Source organism: Capra hircus, chromosome 9 (genome assembly GCF_001704415.2).
Source record: "Capra hircus breed San Clemente chromosome 9, ASM170441v1, whole genome shotgun sequence".
Classification (NCBI taxonomy): domain Eukaryota; kingdom Metazoa; phylum Chordata; class Mammalia; order Artiodactyla; family Bovidae; genus Capra; species Capra hircus.
The window spans coordinates 41012584-41033725 of NC_030816.1; the positions used below are offsets into that span (position 1 = coordinate 41012584).

The 21142-nt window shown below is 38.4% G+C and overlaps 1 protein-coding gene across 1 annotated transcript in view; it reads right to left on the reverse strand.

The window, feature by feature from the left end:
* The window catches only part of FUT9 (fucosyltransferase 9), a 118654-nt gene extending 110485 nt beyond the window's left edge, over window positions 1-8169 (reverse strand). The window contains exon 1 of the mRNA XM_005684665.3: window positions 8083-8169. The gene's annotated coding sequence lies outside the window, so the exon portion shown is untranslated. The remainder of the gene's footprint in view (window positions 1-8082) is intronic.

Here is a 21142-nt window from a genome sequence, read left to right on the forward strand (position 1 = left end):
AAATGACAAGAGTTCAAAGTGTAGTTTGAAATTATGAACACGTTTATAGAGACCATATTCAGTCTCCTAGTTGGAAGCAGGGGCAGAGAATATTTTGCTTTCAAATGCCTCAAAGTCTAAGTCACTGCACATAATTGATAATTTTCAATGTCTCCCATCCCCAACAGAGCATAAGGGGTGGCATAAATATGTTCCTGTTTCACTGAGTAACCATTTTCCAAGTTTCAGAACCTTAGCAGCCTTTGCTCTGAAAGTCTCTAACCCAACAATATACTTCTCCTTTCCTTAAGTTAGCAATCAATTCAGCTTTGTGGTTTTTTGTTTAAGGTATTGAAGATGATTTTCATTTTTTTTTTTTAAGCAGCTGAATACCCTGGAAGTTAACAACTTGTGTAACAATTTTGGAAAGAATATGTGTAGTCATATTCTTTGCCTTGATGGTTTAATTTCTAGGAATTTGCCCAAATAGACACTCTGCATAATCTTATACAGTTTTGCATTTAATCCTTTTAACAATTCTACAATATAAACCCTATTTTTATTTCCATTTTTTCACTTGATGAAAGGAAGGCTAGGAAGATTTAGAACCATATCCTTAGCCACATATCTAGTATACTCTGAATATTTAGAGACTTGCTCTCAAGCCAGAATTCTACTTCCTCTGTTAGAGAAAAAGATTCAAAATGAAGACAAAAATGTTTGATAAACATAGGTATTTGAAGTAACACCACCAACACCCAAATATGTGAAAAAAGAGCTAAGTAAATACTCATTATTAGGACATACAAAATAATGAATATGTTAAAATGTTTATGATCTGGTATTGAAACAAAATCAAAGCACAATGATAATTATACTACATAAAGTTGTGATACATATGGATTATAAATGAAACAGACAAAAGGCTATGTGTTTTTCTGGGGTGGTTGGATTCTGAGTATAATACATCTTTTTGAGCTTTTAAATATTGCTTTAATGTTTGTATAGTAACAAAATTAAGGGCTTCCCTGGTGGCTCAGTGGTAAAGAATTTGCCGGTCAACTCAGGAGACACAGGTTTGATCCCTGGGTCAGGAAGACGCTCTGGAGAAGAAAATGGCAACCCACTCCAGTATTCATGCCTGGGAAATCCCATGGACAGAGGAGCCTGGTGGGCTACAGTTCATGGGGTCAGAAAGAGTCAGACACAACTTGGTGACTAAACAACAACAAAAGTAACATAGATATAGATAGCAATCTCTGCATTTGAGGTTTCTAATCAATTATTCCATACTCTATAAAAAATTTCCATGTACCAAAGATTTCTGAGAATTCTAGGGATTATATAAACTTCTGATTATTTGGTGTTCTGAATTTCTACACTGGAGCTTTTCCAATTCTACCATAAATGTTCCTTTCTCTCTGACTGCTTTGACTTGGATATGGGACTCATCTCTTAATTTCCCCCTAAACTTTCAAACAAGATATAGTTGACAGGTAGTTCTGAAATTTTAGATAGAGTGGTATTTTATGATAGCAGTATAAACAAGTTAATGTTGAATTAATACTACTTTCGTAAAATTCTAGCTGTCTAGCACATTGCTTATTTTCTGTTCCTTGAAGACTTACTAATAAGTGCTCCTCATTTTATCATGTAAGATGATTTTCCATCTTCAACCTCAACCCTAAGCATAATGAATATGTGATATTGTGCACCCATAAAACCAAAGGGGCATATTCCAGATTCTACCCCTTAGCAGCATAGAGATTCACTGTGAAATAGATTATGACATTCCAAACATAAGAAAGGAGAAATCATTATATTTGTTTTGGGGGGCTTGCTGCTAAGTCGCTTCAGTCGTGTCCGACTCTGTGTGACCCCATATACGGCAGCCCACCAGGCTCCCCCGTCCCTGGGATTCTCCAGGCAAGAACACTGGAGTGGGTTGCCATTGCCTTCTCCAATGCAGGAAAGTGAAAAGTGAAAGTGAAGTCGCTCAGTCGTGTCCAACTCTTAGCGACCCCATGGACTGCAGCCTACCAGGCTCCTCTGCCCATGGGACTTTCCAGGCAAGAGTACTGAAGTGGGTTGCCATTGCCTTCTCCTTTAGGGGCTTAAATGACATTAATTTAAAGTCTCAAATTTTAAATTAATATCCTACTGTGCTCTGATTACAAATGTGCTCAATGGCATTTTATTTAGAAATTCAAAGCTTCAAATATTTTTAAGTATCTGTTATTCAACAGAAAGTATAATAGGAAGGCTTAGTACAAAAGAGACAGATCTTAAAAAAAGGAATCCTTCTGAATAACCTCTTAAACAACAACAACAAAAATGAAATAAAGCTTTTACTATGGTTGAAGGGATTTCGATTAGAACAAAGAAAATAGTGATAGCTGTTAGCATTCAAATATGGCAGAGAGATAGATTTGGGAATCTTCTTTCAGTGCATTTTTATGCATTGTAACAGATATCAAATGAGAGTTAAGCATAGGATGAACTAGATTGAGTTTTGCATTTGTCTTCTCTACTTACCATACTATTATTTGAGGGTATAAAGCATGTTTTCTTTTGGTGTATCTTCCTTTATTACTTATCATCCTCTCATATTCAAGAAGCTTTTCAAATAGTCTAATAAAGCATTTTCAAATTACGTAATAAAATAAGTTCCCTTAGAAGTCTGAATTGTGATCGCAAAGCAATAGGGAGAAAGTCTGATTTATTGATAAGTGAGAGTATGCTATAAATTTTCTTCATTTTAAAACTGCCTATAGATGATGAGATCATCCTACTTAGAGAAACTGCAGCAGACAGGGATAATGATGCAATTACTAAAGAAAAGGATCACAATGTCTAAGGGTATATGCTTTGCTTTATGAAGTAAATGCATTTCTTCTTAAATACTATTTGGAAATCTAATGAAACTGTACCAGAGGAGATTGTTATCTAAGAAAAGACATGATAAATGTTTTTGTGAGATAATCATTTTATAATTAAAAAAAATCATTACTCAGTTTATGCATTTTGTGAAGCTCTTTGATTCTCATCTTAGATTTCCTTGATGTGAAAGCACACTGTATCTAATATAACATAAGTAATGTAGCAAGAATTATTTCCAATCTAGTAGCTTAGGTCAGATCTTGAAGTTCAACAGAAAGATATTTCATGTGAGATTTTTGGCTTTGCATGTGTGCTAAGTCACTTCAGTTGTGTCCAACTGTTTGCAATCCTATGGACTCTAGCCTGTCAGGCTCCTCTGTCCAAGTGATTTTCCAGGTAAGAATATTGGAGTGGGCTGCCATGCCCTCCTCCAGGGAATCTTCTTGTCCCAGGGATCTAATCCACATTTCTGACATGTCCTGCATTGGCAGGTGGGTTCTTTACCACTAGTACCTCTGGTTAATATTTTCTTAATGAAATAAAATTCATTATAATATCACCTATAGAAAAGAGCTCAGTCATCTCTGGAATTTAAAAAGCAAAAACATACTCTACCAATAAGAATATTTCCATACAGTGTGGACTTTACAAAGTGGTACAAAAGCCAAAGGATTAATTTAAGGAAGGGGTGATTGTAGATGTTGAGTTCTTACAAGCTGTCCACCTCTAGGCAAATCACTTATCCTCTCAGAGAGCTCTTTCTTTCCTTATTTAGAAGGAGTACAGAATTTTCTACTTTACAAGCTTACTGCAAAGCTGATGTGTATAAAGAAAACTTTATAAAACACTTAAAAAAGTGTAAGAAAATTTGGGCCTCATAATATTATTATTGTGTCACATAAAGTACATAAGTCCTTAATTATCCTAATTTTAAAATGGCATTAGAGTTATTTTGGACACTTACTGGTTTATTTGGTATCTGAACACCCAGCCACTTATGTAATTAAAACTAATGTCTATATGACTAGCAAGATAGTATTGCCAAGAATATACAACCAAATGGCCATAAAAGAATTAAAGCTTTGAATGATTTTAAAATTAAATTAAAACTTTGAATTATAACTTTGAATGGTTCAAATGGTGTGAATTGTTAAAAATGCGAATATATGTAAAGAGTTCTTAAAATTCTTAAATTTTAAATCATGATTGAACATTTTATGGCAAATAGAGAACAGAGGTTCTTAATAACTTGGAGAAAAATGGCAAATAATTACACTGAGGTAGAAAGGATGAGATTACACATAAGAAGACACTTCCTAAAGTAGGAAGTAATCAATCTTCCTGTATCTCTAAATGGCAAACACTCATCTGTTTTGTGGCTTTACCTTTTCTGGAATTTCATACATATGGAATCATACAACATTCAGTCATTTGTGTCACCCTTCTCTCACTTACAAAATACATTAAAGATTCATCCATGATAGTGCATGAATCAATCATTCTTTCCTTTTCATCACTTTACCAACAAAGGTTTGTATAGTCAAAGCTATGGTTTTTTTCAGTAGTCATGTACGGATGTGAGAGCTAGACCATAAAGAAGGCTGAGTGCCAGAGACTGATGCCTTTGAATTATGGTGCTAGAGAAGACTCTTGAAACTCCCTTGAACTGCAAGGAGATCAAACCAGTCAGTTCTAAAGGAAATCAATCCTGAATATTCATTGGAAGGACTGATCCTGAATATTCATTGGAAGGACTGATGCTGAAACAAAAGCTCTAATACTTTGGCCACCTTATGTGAAGATCCGACTCACTGGAAAAGACCCTGATGCTGGGAAAGACTGAAGGCAAAAGGAGAAGAGGTAGGCAGAGGATGGCATGGTTGGATAGCATCACCAACTCAATGGACGTGAATTTGAGCAAACTCTAGGAGAGAGTGAAGGACAGGGAAGCCTGGCGTGCTACAGTCCATGGAGTTGCAAAGAGTCAGACACAGCTTAGTGACTGAACAATAGGTATTCTATTTATAGGTGTACTACAGTTTGTTTATTCAATCACCAATTGAAAAATATTTTCACTATTTTGACATTTTGGCAATTACAGATAAACTTGCTATAAATATTTATATATAGGTTTTTGTGCGAAACTATGTTTTTTTCCTTTCAAATCACAATTTTATTTTCTAGAGAGTATGACAGTATTCTTAGAAGATTCCAGAGAATTTTAAAAAATGAAGAGTTCAATGAAGTTGGATAAAAATAAACATGCAGAAAATAAATTATTTTTTAAAATTTGTAATTCATTTAGAAAATATAACTTTAAAATATTCTCCATAGCCATAAAATCTTTAAATATCTTAGCAATAAACCTGACAAGTTTTAAATTCACTTCGGTAAATACTGAAGAGTGAGAATGCTGAATCATATGGTAAGTGAATGTTTAATTTTAAAACAAAATGACAAAGAGGTTTCCAAAGTGCAGGACCATTTTGAATTTCCTTCAATGATAAATTAAAATCACTGTGGTTCTGCATACTCATCAGCATTTCATGTTGTCAGATTTTTTTTTTAATGCATCCTTTTAAAAGCTTTCACTTTTCACTTTCATGCATTGGAGAAGGAAATGGCAACCCACTCCAGTGGGTTCTTGCCTGGAGAATCCCAGGGACAGGGGAGCCTGGTGGGCTGCCGTCTATGAGGTCGCACAGAGTGGGACACGACTGAAGCGACTTAGCAGCAGCAGCAACAGCAGTGGTAGCTCATCATGGTTTTAATTTGTAGCTCCCTAATAACTAAAGGTGTTAAATATCTTCCCATGCAGTTACTGCTTTTTCATATATTTTCTTTGGTAAAAGTCAGATCTTCTATGAATTTTTAAATTTTTATATTAATTTTTAAGAATTCTTTATATACTTTGGGTACAATTTCTTTATAAGATATGTCATCTACATGTCTGAAGCTTATACTTCCATTATTTTAACAGTGTCTTTCACAGAGCAATTTTTTAAAAGTATATATATATATATATATATATATATATATATATATATTTGCTTTTGGTTCACATTTTAATTAAGAAGGGTTGTGATCAGATAATGCCTTTAGTGACAAAAGAGTATGTACACTGAAGCAAATAAAAAGCGAACAAATTCCAACGTATTACAGTTTGAAGGTTTACACCTTGTATATTTTATTAAGCATAATTTCTCATAAATAGCTGGCTCTATAAAATTTATTTTAAGTTATAAGAATAGGATCAGATAACTTCTCATTAAGGTTTTTGAAGTTATATGCTCCTCTGATGTGCTGAGGTTCACCTACAAAATCCATTAGGTAGCAGAATTACATCATTAAATCAGTTCTCTGGAAAAGTTGTCCAATATGGCAGCTACTAGCCACACAGGACTGCCAAGTACATAAAATGTGACCAGTGTGACTGAAGCCATAGCTTTTATTTTGATGAGTTTATTTATTTTTTAAACGAATTAAATTGTATTGCAGTACAACTGCTTTACAGCATTGCGTTAGTTTCTACTGTATGGCAAACTGAATCACCCGTACATATACACATGTCCCTGCCCTTTTGGACTTCCCTCCCATTTAGGACACCACGGTGCATTAAGTAGAGTTCCCTGTGCTATACAGTATGTTCCCATCCATTGCCTCTTTCATACATAGTATCCATAGTATATATGTTTGGGTTTAAAAACTGATGTTCAGTTTAGCTATTGAAAAAAACTTTCAACTATATATGGGACAACTTGGCTTTGTGAATCTTTATCAACTGTAAATTTTATGAAATCAAAATACAGATCAAGTATACCCAGTAAAAATTTAGTATCAAAATTGAGATGTACTATAAGCACACATTTGATTTGAAAGACTTAATATTAAAAAAAGAATGCTAAAAGGACCATTAATATTTTTTACATTCATTGCATGTTAAAAAGACTGTATTTTGAATATATAAGGTTAAATATAATATATTACTAAAACCCATATTACTAGGTTCTTTTTACTTTTTGAAATGTGACCTCTAGAAAAATGAAATCACATGTTTCTCACATTACATTTTCTTTAGAAAGGACTGCTTTAGAATCACATATTGTGTATTAAAGTGGTATTTTGTGTCAAAAAGCATTCAGTGTTCTGAAATGACATGCTAACAGTCGGCCCACTGCTACCTCCAGCTCCCGCAAAATAGCAGCAGGAGCTCTAGCTCCCTTCTTTCTTGAAGCAGGATCAAGAATTAGTAAGTTCCAAATCACTTTTGATAGATTTTATAACCTCAGGGGCTCCAACAAGGAAAGGACTAGAAGAAAGCAGAGTAAGGCTTACCTTGGGCCTTGTAGGTCTCACAGTGTCAGGTGCTGTCAAGGAACAGCATCTCCGGATGCCCTAAACATGCCATAAATTGGGCAGCACTTCTGGTTACTGAGGGGCTCCAGTTCATGGCTTACTTTCTTCTGAGGAAAAAGAGGTTGGACTGCCTCCTCTCCTCCCCACTGCCCTGGGTTAGCACTTTCTCTTAGTACTTCTTAACTCACAAACAAGGAATAGAACCCCAGCCTTCCACCTTTCTCCTTACTCTTCAGCATTATGAAGCTAATAGTAAGAGGTTTCCTTAGAGTATAAATTATGTTTATTCTTTTTATTTAGCTTATCAATAAAATCGTGTGCGTATATATATACATACACACACATATATGTGTATGCATGCATACACACACACAAACACACACGTGTATATGAATAATTTAGTGGTATAGGTATTATCTTGCCAAAACTGAAACCAGTTTTCAAAAATATAACTAATATAGAAAGAAGTTTACCTGACTTTGAAATATTATGCATTATAATTATTTAAAGATATTTTAAGAAATTATAATATCTTAGAATAAAAGTTCACAGGTATGATATTTAAAGTTGCTTTTAAAAAAATAAAGAACAGGATAGAAATCTTAAAGATATTAAGTATAATAGTAAATACAATTAAACATCATGGGTATATTATTCTACCACATATGACATAACTATGTTAAGTGTTAACTTTGGTATAATGTTAAGTCCAACATCTCTTCATATAAGACAAACGTCTGAAACTATTCTTTACTTAAGATCAATTTCAGTTTGTAAACTTTTAAACAATCTAAGATACCAACAAGTTCCAATTGAACACATTTCTCTCAGAATCCAGCCAGCTTGGGAAAGTAAATACATACTTACACTGTAGAGAACATATCATGGAAAGCACATAGACAGTTGTTAAGCTATTCCACTTGATGATAAAATTCTTGAATTATTACATTCTAAACCTGTTGGGACAGAGAGAGAAAAAATGAGCTAAATATGCTGGGTTTACTATATACATAGCTAAATAACCAAAGAAAACAAAAAGAAATAATATACCTTATAAACACAGATCTTTACGTATTATTGTGTCATTTTCCTATATTACTTTATGATTTTTTTTTCATTTTTAGGCAAATGTTATTGGATTATTTAAGTCATGTCAGTATATAGGCAGGCCTCAGAGAAAATGCAGCTCAGGTCTCAGAACACTGCAGTAAGGTGGATGTTGCAATAAAGGGAATCACACTAACATTCTGCTATACCACTGCATGTAAAAGTTATGTTTACCCTATACTGTAGCCTATTGTGTGACAGCATTATATCTAAAATCAATGCACATACCTCAATTTAAAAATGATGCTAAAAAATGCTAATGATCATCTGACCCTTTAACGAGTCAATCTTTTTGCTACAATAACTTCAAGATCACTGATCATAGATCATCCTAACAAGTATGATAATAATGTTAAAGTTTGAAATATTGGAAGAATTACTAAAATGTGACAGACAAATGAAGGGAACAAATAATGTTGGGAAAAAAATGGCACTGACAGACTTGTTTGATGCAGTATTGCTACAAACCTTCAATTTGTAAAAATCTCAGTATCTGCAAAGTGCAATGAAACAAAGCACAATCAAATAAGAAATATTATTAAAAGAGCTATGTCTGGACAATAAGAAATATAATTAAAAGAATAAATGGTGTCATTAAAACTTTAAGGAAATAAATACATTTTGTTAACTAAATATAGTTCATGGTCTCTATTTTTCATGCTTTCCACTTAAAGACTAAGTTGTGTCTAAAGCACAAAAAACAAAAACAAAATGTTACTAAATCATCTGGATGTTTATTATTATCTGGATACTTGACAGAACAAAGACCAAGTTTTTAGATGATTTGTCTGAACATCTTTAGTTTTCACCTTAATGGATTAAATCTCTTTTATGGTCTGAATGTCGTATCCCTTCCCCTTCAAATTCTTATGTTGAAATCTTAATGGTATTGAGAACTGATTAGGTCAGGAGGGAGAAGCTCTTATGAATGGGACCAGTGTCTTTGTAAAGGAGAATACAGAGAGCTCCCTTGCCTTTCCACCAGATGAGAACACAGTGAAAAGTTGGTATCTATGATCCAGGAAGCTCACACCAAACACCCAATATGCTAGCCTTCAGAACTATGAGAAATAAATGTCTGTTGTTGATGAGCTACCCACGCTGTGGTATTAATGCTTTATTACAGCAGCCCAAATGGACTAAGGCACTTGCCCTCATACATGATTGGCTATAAATGGAGCAAGTGCTTTCAAACCTTATTAAATTTCTTATTCAGTAATGAAGGAAGATATTAGCTCTAATACAAAGCGGGAAACCTACCTACTCACATTCATCTCCCCAGTGGCGAGCACAAATGTCATCAAACTATGGAATAATTTCGAGTACAGTAAAAAAGTGGGTTTAGTTTTCTCTTTAAAATAGTGCCTCCTAAAGCTGTTATGGGAGTTTATACACTGTCAATTTTTTTCTTTGCTGTAAAACATACTCGAAGAAGACTCTAATACTTACAAGTAACAAAACTTGGTGGCTAGGTATCTCTATACTCAGTACACACACACACACACACACACATGCATACATGGGCACACACAAACACAACCATATCTCTTGTTCCTATTGAATATCCGCCAAATACCTAACTTTTTTCCTTCCTGAAATCAGTAGATTTTAAAACAAAATTGAGTCAGATTTCTTTCTGAATTTACTCAAAGTCTTGGCTTGTGCTTAATAGTCTTTTTTTTCCTCCCTCAGAGCTTTTGTGTAATAAAGTTTTATTAAAGTATAAAGGAGATAGAGAAAGCTTCTGACATAAGCATCAGAAGGGGATAGAAAGAGTATCTGCTTGCGAGTGTTAGCAATGGAGTTACATACTTTCCAATGAATCAAAAGAATGTCTGGAGGTTGTAAAGACTTCACCAGACCTACTCCCATAATTTACATTTTAAGATAACAGGATTAGCCAGAAGGTTTAATCCAGAGACTGTCCTCAGCAGAATACATTGTTATATAATCCTAAGGAATGTAAGAAGAAGTGGCAAAAATACACAGAAGAACTGTAAAAAAAGAGCTTGACAACCCAGATAATCACGATGGTGTGATCACTTACCTAGAGCCAGACATCCTGGAATGTGAAGTCAAGTGGGCCTTAGAAAGCATCACTACGAACAAAGCTAGTGGAGGTGATGGAATTCCAGTTGAGCTATTTCAAATCCTGAAAGGTGATGCTGTGAAAGTGCTGCCCTCAATATGCCAGCAAATTTGGAAAACTCAGCAGTGACCATGGGACTGGAAAAGGTCAGTTTTCATTCCAATTCCAAAGAAAGGCAATGCCAAAGAATGCTTAAACTACCACACAGTTGTACTCATCTCACATGCTACTAAAGGAATGCTCAAAATTCTCCAAGCCAGGCTTCAGCAATAAATGAACTATGAACTTCCAGATGTTCAAGCTGGTTTTAGAAAAGGCAGAGGAACCAGAGATCAAATTGCCAACATCCGCTGGATCATGGGAAAAGCAAGAGAGTTCCAGAAAAACATCTATTTCTGCTTTATTGACTATGCCAAAGCATTTGACTGTATGGATCACTTTGACCGTATGGAAAATTCTGAAAGAGATGGGAATACCAGATCACCCGACCTACCCCTTGAGAAACCTATATGCAGGTCAAGAAGCAACAGTTAGAACTGGACATGGACCAACCGACTGGTTCCAAATAGGAAAAGGAGTACGTCAAGGCTGTATATTGTCACCCTGCTTATTTAACTTCTATGCAGAGTACATCAGGAGAAACGCTGGACTGGAAGAAACACAAGCTGGAATCAAGATTTCCGGGAGAAATATCAATAACCTCAGATATGCAGATGACACCACCCTTATGGCAGAAAGTGAAGAGGAACTAAAAAGCCTCTTGATGAAAGTGAAAGTGGAGAGTGAAAAATTTGGCTTAAAGCTTAACATTCAGAAAACGAAGATCATGGCATCTGGTCCCATCACTTCATGGCAGATAGACGAGGAAACAGTGGAAACAGTGTCAGACTTTATTTTTGTGGGCTCCAAAATCACTGCAGATGGTGACTGCAGCCATGAATCAAAAGACACTTACTCCTTGGAAGGAAAGTTATGACCAACCTAGATAGTATATTGAAAAGTAGAGATATTACTTTGCCAAAAAAGGTCTGTCTAGTCAAGGCTATGGTTTTTCCAGTAGTCATGTATGGATGTGAGAGTTGGACTGTGAAGAAAGCTGAGCGCTGAAGAATTGATGCTTTTGAACTGTGAAGAAGACTCTTGAGAGTCCCTTGGACTGCAAGGAGATCCAACCAGTCCATCCTAAAAGATCAGTCCTGGGTGTACATTGGAGGGACTTATGCTGAAGCTGAAACTCCAATATTTTGGCCACCTCATGCAAAGAGTTGACTCATTGGCAAAGACCCTGATGCTGGGAGGAATTGGGGGCAGGAGGAGAAGGGGCCAACAGAGGATGAGATGGCTGGATGGCATCACCGACTCGATGGACGTGAGTTTGAGTGAACTCTGGGAGTTGGTGATGGACAGGGAGGCCTGGCGTGCTGTGATTCATGGTGTTGCAAAGAGTCGGACACGACTGAACTGAACTGAAGGAATGTAGAGGGAAAATAGTTTGTCCTTTCTTCCTCCTTGAGAATTCCAGACCCCTCTCTCCTTGGGGACCCCTAGACTTCTTATCAACCTGCCTAGGAAATGACTCTCTCAGTCCCCCCTTTTCTTTTAGGAGAATTATTTTGCCAAGGGAAAGGGGCATTGGTTTCATTCCATAACAACTTCCTGCTGTTTAGGGGCATGGCCTCTAAATTGTTGAGGCAACATATTCTCCCAACCCTCATATTGAGGGTCTCTGATCCAGTGGCCCCAAGCAATAGTTGGAGGAGGGAGGCTGTGGCACTCATAGGAGCTTGGACAACCATTTGTAACTTAAAAGCTTTTAGATGGTTAGAAAACCCCATTATATAGTTACAGACATAAGGCAAAATAGTCATTAAACCAAGTTAAAATAAAAATGAAAAGTCTCATTATGTCCATAGTTATATCAGTCCATCTTAAGGTTGTTAGATGTCATCAGTTTAAGAAGAGGCATCACATGCAATTGTTGTTGAAGATATTTGCAGACTTGGAGAAAGTCTTTTCCTTGAAGTGGAGATGTCCACCACAGGAAGCCTTCCACTGATGAAGAGGGGAGTGCTCCACAGACCCAGCAGTTAGACTGATTGTGAAATCCTGCGTAGGAGTGAGCCCAGGACAGGAAGGCATTGTCTTGAGGATCAAATGGTAGACTCAGGATTTTTGGAGTCAACAGAAGTAGGCTCACATAGATTACCAGGCCCATCTTTTGGCTTGTCCAGACAGTCCCATTATGGAAGTGGATTGGGGAGAAAGTGGGCCAGGGGCTTCAGTAAGCATGGAGTAAGTTGCCCCAGTCTCTAAACGGAAATTGACGGATTGGTCCCCCACAGTTATTAATACCAGGGGTTCCTCAGGTGTAATTAGGACGGGAGCTTGTGTGGGGACCCCTGGGCACCTTCAGTCCTGATTGTCTTGAGAGTCCGACCCCTGAAACCTATGCCTCTGGGGGCAGTCTCTCTTCCAGTGTGGTCCCTTGCAGACTGGACACGGAGCCAGGGGAGGCTTACATGCCTGAGGGCAATCCAGTTTGAGTTGCCCCTCCTTTCAACAGTAACAGCAAGCCCATCCCTTTTCACCTGGGTCCATCTGGGCATTTTTCACAGGCTGTTTTAAGAACTGTTCTCATAGCCATTGAGAGGGCTTCTGCCTGTTCCTTTGTCTTTTTCTGCCTTTATTTCTTTTCCTCATATTCCCTATCATAATAGACTGTCTGAGCCAGTTGTAACAGATTATCTAAAGACTGATTTGGTCCATATGCCCATTTTATTAGCTTACGGCAGATATCTGGAGCCGACTCAGTGAGAAACCTATCCTTTAAGAACACTTTACCCTCTTCACTTTCGGGATCAATCTCAGTGAATCTGCGAAGGGCTTCTCTCAATCTGTCTAGGAATTCACCAGGAGCTTGCTTCTCCTCCTGTTCTATGTTTGCCAATTTGCCATAGTTTAAAGGCTTAGCACGCGCGTGCCTGAGTCCTTCAGGAATACATCTGACAAAACGACTCTGATCCCACCTTCCTTTAGCTGTGTTGTAGTCCCAGTCTTGTGCTGTAATTGGGACTGCCTGATTTCCAGTGGGGAGGGCGGGTATCTTGTCCTCCCTCTTCCCTACTGATTCATTACCAAGGCATTCATCTCCATAAGCAACTGATTTTTCCAAAACTCGAGTCCTTGATTCGGGAGTCAGCGTTTGTTCCAAGATATACATCGCATCTTTCCAAGTAAGGTCATAGAGCAGAGTACCACCTTTAAAAGCTCTAATATATTTTGGGGGGTCCTCTAAACAGTCTCCCAGATCCTCCTTGATTATTTGCATTTCTTGATAAGAAAAAGGCTTTATTTCAGTTCAGTCGCTCAGTCATGTCCGACTCTTTGCGACCCCATGAATCGCAGCACGCCAGGCTTCCCTGTCCATTACCAACTCTCAAAATTCACTCAGACTCACATCCATCAAGTCAGTGAAGCCATCCAGCCATCTCATCCTCTGTCGTCCCCTTCTCCTCCTACTCCCAATCCCTCCCAGCATCAGAGTCTTTTCCAATGAATCAACTCTTCTCATGAGGTGGCCAAAGTACTGGAGTTTCAGCTTTAGCATCATTCCTTCTGAAGAAATCCCAGGGCTGATCTTCAGAATGGACTGGTTGTATCTCCTTGCAGTCCAAGGGACTCTCAAGAGGCTTCTTCAACACCACAGTTCAAAAGCATCAATTCTTTGGCACTCAGCCTTCTTCACAGTCCAACTCTCATATCCATGCATGACCACAGGAAAAACCATAGCCTTAAATAGATGGACCTTAGTCGGCAAAGTAATGTCTCTGCCTTTGAATATGCTATTTAGGTTGGTAATAACTTTTCTACCAAGCAGTGACCGTCTTTTAATTTCATGGTTGCAGTCACCATCTGCAGTACTTTTGGAGCCCCCCAAATAAAGTCTGACACTGTTTCTACTGTTTCCCCATCTATTTCCCATGAAGTGATGGGACCGGATGCCATGATCTTTGTTTTCTGAATGTTGAGCTTTAAGCCAACTTTTTCACTCTCCTCTTTCACTTTCATCAAGAGGCTTTTTAGCTCCTCTTCACTTTCTGCCATAAGGGTGGTGTCATCTGCATATCTGAGTTTATTGATATTTCTCCCGGAAATCTTGATTCCAGCTTGTGTTTCTTCCAGTCCAGCATTTCTCATGATGTACTCTGCATAGAAGTTAAATAAGCAGGGTGACAATATACAGCCTTGACGTACTCCTTTTCCTATTTGGAACCAGTCTGTTGTTCCATGTCCAGTTCTAACTGTTGCTTCCTGACCTGCATACAGATTTCTCAAGAGGCAGGTTAGGTGGTCTGATATTCCCATCTCTTTCAGGATTTTCTACAGTTTATTGTGATCCACACAGTCAAAGGCTTTGGCATAGTCAATAAAGCAGAAATGGATGTTTTTCTGGAACTCTCTTGCTTTTCCCATGATCCAGCAGATGTTGGCAATTTGATCTCTGGTTCCTCTGCCTTTTCTAAAACCAGCTTGAACATCTGGAAGTTCATGGTTCATGTATTGCTGAAGCCTGGCTTGGAGAATTTTAAGCATTACTTTACTAGCATGTGAGATGAGTACAACTGTGTGGTAGTTTGAGCATTCTTTGGCATTGCCTTTCTTTGGAATTGGAATGGAAACTGACCTTTCTCAGTCCTGTGGCCACTACTGAGTTTTCCAAATTTGCTGGCATATTGAGGGCAGCACTTTCACAGCATCATCTTTCAGGATTTGAAATAGCTGAATAGGAATTCCATCACCTCCACTAGCTTTGTTTGTAGTGATGCTTTCTAAGGCCCACTTGACTTCACATTCTGGTATGTCTGGCTCTAGATGAGTGATCACATCTTCATGATTATCTGGGTCGTGAAGATCTTTTTTGTACAGTTCTTCTGTGTATTCTTGCCATCTTTTCTTAATATCTTCTGTTTCTGTTAGATCCATACTGTTTCTGTCCTTTATCGAGCCCATCTTCGCATGAAATATTCCCTTGGTATCTCTAATTTCCTTGAAGAGATCTCTAGTCTTTCCCATTCTGTTCTTTTCCTCTATTTCTTTGCATTGCTCGCTGAAGAAGGCTTTCTTATCTCTTCTTGCTATTCTTTGGAACTCTGAATTCAGATGCTTATATCTTTCTTGTTCTCCTTAACTCTCATAGGCTGCTTATTTCTACCGGTGGGTGCTTCATGAAGAGGCAACAGCTTGTGTGGCTGTTCCTCAGTCTCTCTGGCTGCTCTGTGCATATGATCCCAGGGATAGACTGGAGAAATCTGCACTTCTTAATCTGTTTGTCTCCTGTCCTCCATCTCATCTAGCAAAGTAGGAGGACAGGAGGGAACTAAGGAGTCACACCCAAATCTATACCCTTAGGGCTTAAGCCTGGCATATTTCCAAGAGACAAATGCTCGGTTCAGTTCATTTGCTCAGTCGTGTCCAACTCTTTGCGACCCCATGAATAGCAGCACACCAGGCCTCCCTGTTCATCACCATCTCCCGGAGTTCACTCAGACTCACGTCCATCGAGTCAGTGATGCCATCCAGCCATCTCATCCTCGGACTTCCCCTTCTCCTCCTGCCTCCAATCCCTCGCAGCATCAGAGTCTTTTCCAGTGAGTCAACTCTTTGCATGAGGTGGCCAAAGCACTGGAGTTTCAGCCTTAGCATCATTCCTTCCAAAGAAATCCCTGGGCTGATCTCCTTCAGAATGGACTGGTTGGATCTCCTTGCCATCCAAGGGACTCTTTAGAGTCTTCTCCAACACCACAGTTCAAAAGCATCAATTCTTTGGCGCACAGCCTTCTTCACAGTCCAACTCTCACATCCATGCATGACTACAGGAAAAACCATAGCCTTGACTAGACAGACTTTAGTCGGCAAAGTAATGTCTCTGCTTTTGAATATACTATCTAGGTTGGTCATAACTTTTCTTCCAAGGAGTAAGCATCTTTTAATTTCATGGCTGCAGTCACCATCTGCAGTGATTTTGGAGCCCAGAAAAATAAAGTCTGACACTGTTTCTACTGTTTCCCCATCTATTTCCCATGAAGTGATGGGACCGGATGCCATGATCTTCGTTTTCTGAATGTTGAGCTTTAAGCCAACTTTTTCGCTCTCCTCTTTCACTTTCATCAAGAGGCTTTTTAGCTCCTGTTCACTTTCTGCCATAAGGGTGGTGTCATCTGCATATCTGTGGTTATTGATATTTCTCCTGCCAAACTTGATTTCAGCTTGTGTTTCTTCCAGTCTAGTCCAGCGTTTCTCATGATGTACTCTGCATAGAAGTTAAATAAGCAGGGTGACAATATACAGCCTTGACGTACTCCTTTTCCTATTTGGAACCAGTCTGTTGGTCCATGTCCAGTTTTAACTGTTGCTTCCTGACCTGCATACAGATTTCTCAAGAGGTAGGTCAGGTGGTCTGGTATTCCCATCTCTTTCAGGATTTTCCACAGTTTCTTGTGATCCACACAGTCAAAGGCTTTGGCATAGTCAATAAAGCAGAAATAGATGTTTTTCTGGAACTCTCTTGCTTTTTCCATGATCCAGCAGATGTTGGCAATTTGATCTCTGGTTCCTCTGCCTTTTCTAAAACCAGCTTGAACATCAGGGAGTTCACGGTTCACGTATTGCTGAAGCCTGGCTTGGAGAATTTTGAGCTTTACTTTACTAGCATGTGAGATGAGTGCAATTGTGCGGTACTTTGAGCATTCTTTTGCATTGCCTTCCTTTGGAATTGGAATGAAAACTGACCTTTTCCAGCCCTGTGGCCACTGCTGAGATTTCCAAATTTGCTGGCATATTGAGGGCAGCACTTTCACAGCATCACCTTTTAGGATTTGACGTAGCTTAACTGGAATTGCATCACCTCCACAAGCTTTGTTCGTAGTGATGCTTTCTAAGGCCCATTTGATTTCACATTCCAAGACGTCTGGCTCTAGATTATTGATCACATCATTATGATTATCTGGGTCGTGAAGATCTTTTTTGTACAGTTCTTCCGTGTATTCTTGCCACCTCTTCTTAATATCTTCTGCTTCTGTTAGGTCCATACCATTTCTGTCCTTTATTGAGCCCATCTTTGAATGAAATGTTCCCTTGGTATCTCTAATTTTCTTGAATGATCTCTAGTCTTTCCCATTCTGTTGTTTTCCTCTAATTCTTTGCACTGATCACTGAAGAAGGCTTTCTTATCTCTTCTTGCTGTTCTTTGGTACTCTGCATTCAGATGCTTATATCTTTCCTTTTCTCCTTTGCTTTTCGCTTCTCTTTTCACAGCTACTTGTAAGGCCTCCCCAGACAGCCATTTTGCTTTTTTGCATTTCTTTTCCATGGGGATGGTCTTGGTCCCTGTCTCTTGTACAATGTCATGAACCTCATTCCATAGTTCATCAGGCACTCTATCAGATCTAGGCCCTTAAATCTATTTCTCACTTGCACTGAGTAATGCTACTTCTACCTATTTCCCCTGTTTTCTACAGAACTGGTCTAATTGTAAAACAGTACTATACTTAAGAGACCCTCCAACCGGCCACTGTTCGCTATCATCCAATGGATACTGTGGTCATGCATATCACATAGGAAGACCAGGTGTGTCTTCTTTAAGCCCTGGGGATCAAATCTATCCCAGTTTTTCATGCTACAGTTCAAAAGAGTGAGGCTAGAATTGTTAGCTTCCATCCTGTTCTGAAGAATCCCGGATGAGCCCCCAAGATGAAAGGTTGTTGCTGAACCACAAAAAGACACCGGGATTCTTGGCCTCCAGGGGAGAAGAATTTAATCCAGGGCCAAAGAAAAGTCTTGATCACTCAGAGCTTTTGTGTAATAAAGTTTATTAAAGTATAAAGGAGATAGAGAAAGCTTCTGACATAGACATCAGAAGTGGGTAGAAAGAGTACCCTAATAGTCTTATTATTTGGATGTTTTGCCTTACTTAAGTACATTTTTTGTTTTATTTACATTTCAATAGTGGATGCAAACACATTTAAAGATAAGCAAAATGTGGAGGGTAGATGCCGCATTTCTGCTTGTCTCTGACATCAAATCTCACCTAATTGTTATCTTTTCAAAGGTATGAGAAAGTATGGTATGAAAGATATGAAAACTCATCTATATTTTATAATACGTGTTGAATGTTCTTTTAGGTTTGTGTAATTGTCAAATTATCATTTAATAATAGGGTAAGGTGGGCTTGTACATATTAAGAACCTGAAAGATACTGTAGCTGGGAGTCAAATTCAGCCCTAACTTCAAAGTATCTACTCAAATGTGTCTTCCCTTGCATATGGCTCCCTGAATACTATAAGATAATTCTGCCTAGATATCTATGTTCAATACCACTTAAGTCTCCAATCTGAAATAAAAATTGAGATATATTTTAAGACAGATTAAGTTTCTCTGTTGAAATTCTATATCTTGTGTTTAGAGTTGTTAAATGAGGAACACTACAAATACAGTGATTGCATATAACATATGTAATGTGTCTGTTATAAATTAAGACATAAAGGACCACTATATCTAATAAATTAAGAAAAATAGAGAAGGGGGAGTTACACCTTTGTCAATGGCTTCAGATTCATACTTGAGCATCTGTGACTTTTTTTTTTATGGTTTTCTGTCTCAGCATGAAATGCCATTCCTGCTGTGTTTTTAACCACCCAACATATTATTTGATGCTTTTGAAGTGAGTATGGCTGAAAAGTTAGAAAAAATCAAACATTTAGAATCCTATCTAGAATGAGGGCAAATAATGACAGCCAACAAGTACATATGTTCATGTGTGTATTTCAAACCTGAATAATGATACAGTATGCTGAACAAATAACATTCAAAGTATGGAGTTACTCTTATATGGTTATTATTTTTTGTTGATGAAGTTTTATCTGAATAAAGTTATTATCTCTATTCTCCTTTTTGTATTACATGTGAGGAAACCACTATTCTCTTAAATTTCCTACCTTTGTGTCTAACCCAGTCAAACAATTACAATAGATTTTCTTTTCTGCATACTTAGAGACTTATTTTTCTTGCAAGGGCAGTCAAGGCATCTGCTTGACATGGGGTAGAGGTGGGGACAGACACTTAGCTTCTGTCATTTATAACACTATTTCGATGTATGGCTTAAAGTCAGGCAGTCTTGAGAAGAATTTCTAAATTCCTTTTATTCCCCCTTACACCTAGAGACAAGGTGTTGGTGGATTAGTCTATTATTTGGATGTTTTGCCAAGATCCAGAGACTCAGTGAGGATGAAACATTAAGGGGACTAATAGATTTTTGCTCTTCATCTTGATGTTTGTTTTACTAGGTTTTCAAGAAACAAAACTTTATATAAAGGAGTTTAAATCCTTTAGAAAGATCACTTCATTTCTGTAGAAAGGAAGAGAGCCTTCTTTACCTATTCTTATGAGAAATGCCAGAAGAGGGAGAATGAAGAAAGCCCCAGTGAAAGGAAGGGGAAAGTGGCTGCCACTAGTTTGCTATTTGTTTATTGGTTGTGCTGGGTCTTCATTGATGCACTCGAGCTTTCTCTAGTTGCAGGAAGTGGGGCCCAGTCTCAAGTTGTGGTGCATGGGCTTCTCATTGTGGTCACTTCTCTTGTTGCAATGCATGGGCTCAGTAGTTGTGGCACACAGGCTTAGATGCCCTGCGGCATGTGGAATCTTCCTGAAGCAGAGATCAAACCACTGGATCACCAGGGAAGTCCTGCTCCCAGCTTTTTGAGCTCAAACCTCCAAGGGAAGAAGCATTAGAAATTACTGGTTGAGAGAATTTGAAGGACTTCTGCTTATGGGTCTGAGAAGAGATTGTTATGCTGTAAAATCCAAAGCCAACACCTGACTGAGACCCAGTAATATCATGAGAGACCAACGGCATGAAGAGGCCCAAATCACAATCCCATTTCCCTAGGTTACTGTGTAGCATGGATAATGAATTGAGAAAAATTGAGCCTACTGGGAGCAAAATGAGCCAGTCACAGGGGTTCGTAAGGTTTTCAGCTTTAAGTAGATGGCAGAAGAGGGAAGTATCAATATATGTAACAGCAGAGACTCTAATGGGCCCAGAAGCCAAGATCCAGGGCAGACAGTTTGCAAGGCCGTTGGGCAGACACAAAGCTGAGAAAAACTGACTGTGAGAAGTGTCAGCAGAGAGTGGCCACAACAGGAGAACTGGGTGTCACGCTGAGTGGAGGCAGTCAGGGAAGGGGGGCCTCCTGGAGGAGGTCAGGTTTGAACTGAAGATAAGGAGAGGGGACACTAGGTGCAAAGGGCCAGGACAGAAACAAGCATAGCATATTCAAGGAGGCAGGGAGAAAGCAACAACGGTGTGCCTGTAGCATAGGGACCCAGGACCCAGGGGCCAGGGGGAGGGGAGGAGAGGCAGAGTTGGAGGTTGATAGGCAGATAGTAGCCGAGTGATACTGGGCCTCATAGGCCACTCTGAGGGGTTCAGACTTTGTGATACAATGGAGTTAGGAGAGGTTTGACCAGGGGATTATCGTGATCTGATTAAGATTTTAAAAGATCATTTGGAATATTCTGTGACTAGTAGAAAGACAAGTCCAGAAGCAATAGCCTTCAAAGAGTACTGCAGTAGTTGAGATATGATGGTGGTAAATTTGGGGACAATGATAATGAAGAGAAATGTTTGGATATTGAGTATATTTTAATAAAGTATAAAATCCTATTCATTAATTT